The sequence below is a fragment of the Prionailurus bengalensis genome, chromosome A2 (assembly GCF_016509475.1).
Source record: "Prionailurus bengalensis isolate Pbe53 chromosome A2, Fcat_Pben_1.1_paternal_pri, whole genome shotgun sequence".
Taxonomy (NCBI): domain Eukaryota; kingdom Metazoa; phylum Chordata; class Mammalia; order Carnivora; family Felidae; genus Prionailurus; species Prionailurus bengalensis.
Window position 1 is genome coordinate 41,738,076 of NC_057348.1, and position 7,881 is coordinate 41,745,956.

A 7,881-nucleotide genomic window follows, 5' to 3' on the forward strand; every position below is an offset into this window, starting at 1 on the left:
TTAGTATTTGAAATTTTTTCGCTGTATCAGCCAGGTCTTGCTATGCCAATGCAGTTCATGGAGATTATCATCCCTACTTGCATAGAGGTTGGTTTGGCAATGAGTGTATCAGCATCATATTTTGGAACGTTTCATGGAATAATACTTTATTTCTCTTGTGCTATGCAATTTCTACATAAAGTTATAATTTTGCTAACCATGAATGCATAGTAGCATCTAGTGCATAGTAGCCCCTATAAAATGGAATGGAGAATCAGCAGTCATTAGTAGATCATTTTCTATTGCAAAATGCTAAGGATATGCATAGGGCCACTATGTGTGGTTGTGTCAGTTGTGTACTGCACAACTCTAAGTGTCACCATCTACATTATCATCTGTGCAGAATGTTGTACACAGGAAAACTTCCACTACCATAAGTCGTAACCCTGTGCCAGTAACTATTATTTGCTTACTCACCTGGGAACATTTTTTTCATTACAAATGTTTGATAACAGAGAGGGATTCCCCAGACCATGCAAATTCAGTATGAAATAAATGAGGAGGCTTTTCAAAATGGGAATGACTAAGTCAGGACAAGTGATGGTGATGATGTACGCATATTATCAGTTGGTTATGTATCCCTTTTGGATCGTATAACAAGATTCTGACAGAATTTTTTGAAGAAACTTGAATGAAACTTTCCACTGTTTGTCTATATTCTGTGTTAGCTGCTTTTGAGAACCGACTTGATGAAAAGAACCTTAGGTTTTTATGTGTCTGGTTTGTTGAAGAATCTTGAGTGAGGCTGTAAGCAAATCTCTCTGCCTAAAATGTAACAACTAAATATTAGCTTAACTCTGCTATCACCTCCTGAGTCTTTACCAACCACCCTTAAACAAACTCAACAGGAATTAAGAATATTTCCAATGATTGGAGACAAAACTTATTTTATTTGTGCATTCTGGAAAAATGCATATAAGTTTATGGTGTATGGTATGTTTAGGTACCACTTCATAGGCTGAAGAAGTGTGAACAGAGAAAGGAATGTTCAGGTATGCTAACATATGCTGTATTCCGATGCAGATGCCATTGTTTTCCCTCACCACATTTCTGCACAGAGCAGGGTACACATAGATGGGGCTACTGTCATGGAAAGATGAAGCAGAAGGAAATCTTTTCTGGATTGCATACTAGTTACTTCTTATCAGTTGAATCATTTAACAGGATTAAAATGGAGAATGTGTCATGGACATTGCAAACTCAGTTCCCTGATCTATAGTGACAAAAAACAAGTGTGGTTGAATAGGGCTCGGTATTGGGTATTGGATGGTAAGGGATAGACAGGACTTACTGAGGCAGTGAATATGCTATATTTTGAATTTCATGGGAGTTATATGGGCATATTCTTTTGCCCAAACTCACTAACTGTGTACATATAATTGCATTGTATTATATGCAATCTATAGTTTAATAAAAGTGATGTTGAAATACTAGATGCCTGTCTTGAAAGAAATATTCAGGTAGAAAACATTATTTTTCTGTGTTCAGTAAGGAAAATATCACATTGTGTATATTTAAAAACCAAAGGAAAAGTCTTTTGAGAATTAATTCCCAAAGAAGTGAAAATATAACTAAAAATAAAACTGACAACATCATTTAAAAGTTTTCCAGGTCATTACATCTGTGGGTGTGGAATTATGTGTGTGCCTGAAGAAATAATTATCCTATTGCTAAGTAATCTAAAAATGTAATTTGTTTGCTATAAACATTAGAAAGTTCTCTTTCTTAAAAATCATGATTTTTTTTTTTGTAAATTGAGGTATTCTTTTGAAGTGTTTGAACAATATGTAATACTTCCCCCTTATCCTTCCTAGCATCCTAGTACCCACTGTTCAACTGGGACTTCACAATTGGGAGCTCACACTTGTACTCTGGTATCATGTCAGATATTACTCAAAAATTTTGATATGAATGGATTTACAAAATAGATGTATGCGTGCACACATACACACACACACACACACACACACACACAGCAACTTAGTTTTCACGAATATTTTTTTAAATATTTCAAACATTACTAAGTAAGACTATGTCCAGATCCAAATTTGGTTGGCCAATGGAAAATGTATGTCTCCAGCGTTCATCCCAGAAGGCTTTCAGTTGTTAACCTTTTAAAGTTGTTGATTACAAAGGGATGTTCTAGCAAATGTTTTAAGACTTTTAAAATACATATAAACGAAAAAGATACATCTTAAGTTCAGGGAGTTTTGACAAATGCCTACACATGTATTCCACACTCCTATCTAGAAACAGAACTTTTCCATTTTTCCAGAAACTTCTCATGACCTTCCTCAGTCAGTACCTGTCCCACTGCACCCCACAGAAGCATGCAGTGTTCTTATTTCTTTCATCATAGATTAGTTTTGTCTATGGACAAAGGACTTGTTCCAGGACTTCATATAAATAGAATCAAACTGTGTTCTGTGTCTAGTCTCCCTAGCTTATCAATGTGATTGTGAGCCTCATACACATATAGGTAATCATTTTTTTTTGACTGCTGAATAATGTTCAATTGCACGACTGTGTTACAATTTGTTTATCCATTCTCCTGTTAATGGATATTTGGGTTATTTCTATTTTGGGGCTATTATGAGTAAATCCTTAGGGTCATTTTGTACAAGTCATTTTTATTCATGTATGCTTTGTTTCTTTGGGGTAAATATTCAGAAATGAAATTGCTAGAGCCTGTAGTTTGTGTATAGTTAACTTTTTGAGAATCTGCTAGACTTACTCCTAAAGCAATGTATCATTTATACTCCCACCAGCGATAAATGTGAATTCTGGTTAATAGCCAATATTTTAAAGCTATTAACTTCAAAAGGATTTTGGTACCCAGTATTTTACAAGAACCATCGGTCTAAATGGACAATTTGGGCACTGCCATCAGGGAGTTACTTTCAGCTTTAAAGGGTCATTTTGTAGGGCAAGAGTTAAATGTCAGAAACCAAAGAACAGTTTGAACTTCTGCTAATTGTCATGTGTATTAAGTTAAAGTCCTTGACTTTTCAGTTGTCCTTGGCAGATTATATAATCACCGCATGTGTTTCAGTATTAGATATATTTTGAAATATTATATAAATTTTTAGTTGTTTAAAACAGAACATAATTTCCTGTGTTTTCCTTCTCAAAAGCCTGCATGAGCTACCATCTCCTGCTGACTTAACTGTAAAATCCATAACCCAACACAGAGATAAGCACATACCCTCAATTTTGTCCCAAAATTTTGAGTTCTCCCCAACTCTGTCATTTATTTATACCTCGTAAAGTCTTCCAGGGTGGGCCTTGAGGTCATATAGACACCAAATTCTCTACCCTTTACTCACTTTAGAGTGTGGGTGAATTAGTTAACAGAGAAGGGGACAATTGATGTCCATAAAAACTACATAAAGTGACGCAAATAAAGCACTTAATTAATAGATGATGGCAGAGCTGGGTTGCAGTCATCAGCAGGTTCAATTAGACTGTGTCTAGCATGGCTCACTCAGCTGGCTGGCAATAGATGCTGGCTGTTAGCTGGGAATGCACATGGCCTCTCCAGCATGGTGGACCCAGAGTAATCAGACTTCTTAATGGCAGCAGACTTCCCCCAGAGTGTAGTAAACAGCTGCTCAGCACTTTGTCAACTAGCGATGGAAGTTCCACAGTGTCACTGCTGCCATGTTCTGTTGCTCTTTGTCTATGACATGGCATTCAGGAAAGGCGTTGTGACTGCTACAATAATTGATAGCTACAAATTCCTGTGATTGAAACGTAGTTTGTTTCTTATCTTTATGGCAAGTTTGGATATTGAGTGGTATTCTAAAATCACCATATTATATTGGCTTTGTATCTGCAAATTTGTTGAACTTACTACATTAGCTGTGATAGTTATTCCGAGTTCTTTAGAGTTGTCTACATATGAATATATGTCATTTGAAAATAGATGACTTCACTTCTTCTTTTCCAATATGGATTTGTTTTTTATTGTATCTAATTTTCTTGTCTGCAATTTGTATTACAATTTTGAATGGAAGTAAAGAAACAAAGACATCGTTGACTCCTGATATTAGTGGGAAAGCTTTTAGTTTTTGATCCAAGTATGATGTTTACTGTGGGTTTTTCATAGTGGCCTTGTATCAGATTGAGAAAGTTCTATTCACAGTTTGTTGAGTGTTTTTATCATGAAAAAGTTTTGCATTTTGTCAAACCTTTTATCTCCATATATTGAGATCACACAGGTTTTCTCTTCCATTCTGTTAATATGATGTATTACATTTTTGTTTATCATCTGTGTTTTTTAAAATCTCCAATCTGATCTTTATAATTTTGTCATTCTGCTGTCTTTGCATTTCAGTGTCTTCTTTTTTCTTGTGCTTTAAGGTGTACAGTTTGGTTTTTATTTGGGGTATTTTTTTCTTTTTTAATGCAGAAGTACGCAGCTATGAATTTCTCTCTGAGCTTGGCGTTTTCTGAATCCCATAAGTTCTGGTACATTGTGTTTTCCTTGTTATTCATCTCATAGTCTTTTGTAATTTCCTTCCTAATTTCTTCTTGATTTATTGGTTATTTAAGAGTGTGTTTATGTTTAGATATTTGTGAATTTCCCCAATTTGTTGTTATTGTATTTGATTTCATTAAAATTTTGTTAAAGAAAAAACTCTGTGTGATTTCAGTCTTTTTAAATTTATTGAAAGTCATTTTAACGTGTAGTTAGTTTATTATGGGGACTGTTCCATGACCACTTGAGAAAAATGCATAGTCTCCTCTTGTTGGGTAGAATGTAATGTAGATGTCTGCTAAGTGTAACTGGTTTATAATGTTGTTCAAGTTCTCTTTTTCATTATTAATCTTTTTCCAGATGTTCTATCCCTTATTTGAAATGGGATATTGAAATCCCCAACTCTTAGTGGACTATCTACATCTCTCTTCAGTTATGTCAGTTTTGTTTTGTGTATTTTCAGACTCTTTCTAGGTGTATCTATGTTTGTAATTATTTTATTGTGTTCATGGATTAATCTTTTTATCATTACATAATGCCATTCTTTATCTCCTAATAATTTTTGTTTTAGAGTCTGTTTTGTTTGGTATTAGTACAGCAACTCTGACTTCCTTTTGGTTATCGTTGGCATGGCATATCTATTCTTTCCATCCATTTACTTCCAACATATTTGTGTTTTGAAACCGGAATGAGTCTTGTAGAGCATATAGTTGGACCATGATTTTATATCTTTTCGTTTCACTTCTGCTTTTGAATCAGTAAGTTTAATCCATGTAAATTTAATGTAATTACTGCTAAGGAAGAACTTCTGATACATTTTTATTTATTTTCTATATGCCATATATTTTTGTTTCTCCGTTCTTTCACTACTGCCTATTTTGTATTGAGTAGTTACTTAGTAGTAGTGTACCATTTTAATGCTATGATCGTTTCTTGTGTAATATATTTTTTGAGTTATTTTCTTATTGGTTACTAAAGATTATAATTAACATCTTAATTTTATTTATTTAATTTTTTAACATTTATTTATTGTTGAGAGACAGAGAGTGAGCAGGGGAGGGAGAGAGGGAGACAATCTGAAGCAGGCTCCAGGCCCTGAGCGGTTAGCACAGAGCCTGATGGGGGCTTGAACCTAAGAAACGTGAGATCATTACCCGAGCTGAAGTTGGCCGCTCAACCGACTGAGCCACCCAGGCACCCCTAACATCTTAATTTTAAACAATCTAGTTTTCATATATGCCAAATTAATTTTAATAGTGTACAAAAATATTGCACCTATATGGCTTTGTTCCCCATTTCTTTTAAGCTGTTGTTGTTGCAGATTTCATCTTTATACATTGTGCGCTCATCAACATAGATTTGTATGTATTTATTTATGTGATTGCTTTTTAAATGAGGTAGGAAAAATGATGTGCTACAAACTGGAGTTTATATATACTTACATAGCTATATACATGATCTCCATGTTGTTGTTTTTTACAGATATGAGATAGACTTTGATCAAATGACGATAGAAATATCAAGAAATACCAGGTACCACTAGGATGGAGGGAGGGAATACTAAACATTATTTCTTATGGAAGATGTTTTGGAGGAAGACCTGATCCAGCTGACAACCTGGTGCTGATGGAAATTGGGGAGATATCCAGCCTTTCTCTATTTCCTTTCACAGAGTGCCAATGTTACTGATGGACACAGGACATGTTCAGAGTAGACTCAAGTCCCAAGAGAGGAATTCCTAAAACTTGTTCCATAGAATTCACTGGTACCAAAGTTCAGAACTGATTTAGTCTTTTAAATCCAGGCTACAATTCTGCCTTTGACAGCTGGGAGAACAAAGTCTCCCTGAGCTATGACTTCCATGATTTCTGATGAGATACCATTTGTTAAAATTATTGAGTATATTTTTTATGGATGAATTGCTTCTCGCAGTTTTCAAGATCCTGTCTTTGTCTTTGATTTTTGACAGTTTGATTTTAATGTATTTCAGTGTGAATTGCTTTGAGTTTATCCTACTTAGGGTTTGTTGAACCTGTTGATGGAGTAAATTAATATTCTCATCATATTTAGGAATTTGGGGCCATTATTTCTTCAAGTATTCTTTCTTTCCCCTTCTCTTTTTTCTGTCATTCCCATTGTATAGATATAGATATAGATATAGATATAGATATAGATATAGATATAGATATAGATATATAGATATACTTGAATGTGCCCCAGTTGTTTCTTTGGATCTGTTCATTTATCTTAATTTTTTTTGTTTATTCTTTAAACTGGATAGTTTCAAACAACCTATGTTCACTCTCGCTCATTCTTTCTTTGGTCTGCTCAAGTCTGTTGTTGAGTCCCTCTGGTAAATTTTCATTTTAATTATTGTACTTTCACTCCAAGAATTGCTGTTGTTTACTTTTTATGATTTAAATGTTTTATTGATATTTTCTATTTAGTAAAATATAATCTCCATGCTTTCAGCTCTTTTGACATGATTTCCTTAGTTCTTTGAACATATTTAAAATAGCTGATTTAACTTTTTTGTCTCATAATTACAATGTCAGGATTTTTTCAGAGACATTTTCTGTTCATTTTTTTTTCTCCTTGTATGGGACATATGTTTTCGTTCCCTTCAAGCCTCATAAGTTTTTGTTGAAAACTCAACATTTTGAATATTATAATGTAACTCTGGAATCGTTTCTTCTCCTCCTACAGAATTTGTTATCACTGCTTGTTTGTGTTTTATGTTTTAGTGACTTTTCTGAACTAATTTTTAAAGTCTGTATTCTTTGCTGTGTGTGGCTCCTGACATCTGTTCTGTAATGTTATTAGTCAGGTGATGATTAGACAGATAGTTCTTTAAATACCTGAAACAAAGAATGTTCTAGTCTTTGTAGATCTACTCCATGTGTTTAGGGTACATCTCAAACTCTCAGCCAAGAAGTTTCCAACTCTGTCGTAGCTCTCACTTCCTGTTTGTGCAGATTCTGAAAGTTATCCAGATATGAGAACTTAGACCTTCTCAGTTCTTCTCTGAGCATGATTTTAACCCTGAACATGCATTTGGTCTCTATATTCCCTGGAATGTCACAAAACTTTTCAAGGCTCTTCTTTTTCAAAGCACCACATCCCCCCAGCCTTAGTCTGTTGTTTGTCTTTCCCACTGTTATCTTTTGCTCTGTGAAGCAAAGACCAAAACATTTTCCTGAAAATATTTTCCACAAATGTCCCCTGGATAGCTTTATCGTTAGAGTTAGGCAGAAAGAAACAGGCCTTTCTGAGCCAGCCTTCTAAGAAGTCCCCCGGACAAAGAAACTAAGGACAAATCTTTGGAAATGACATCAGTTGTGGTCCCTTGGACACTGGTAGAA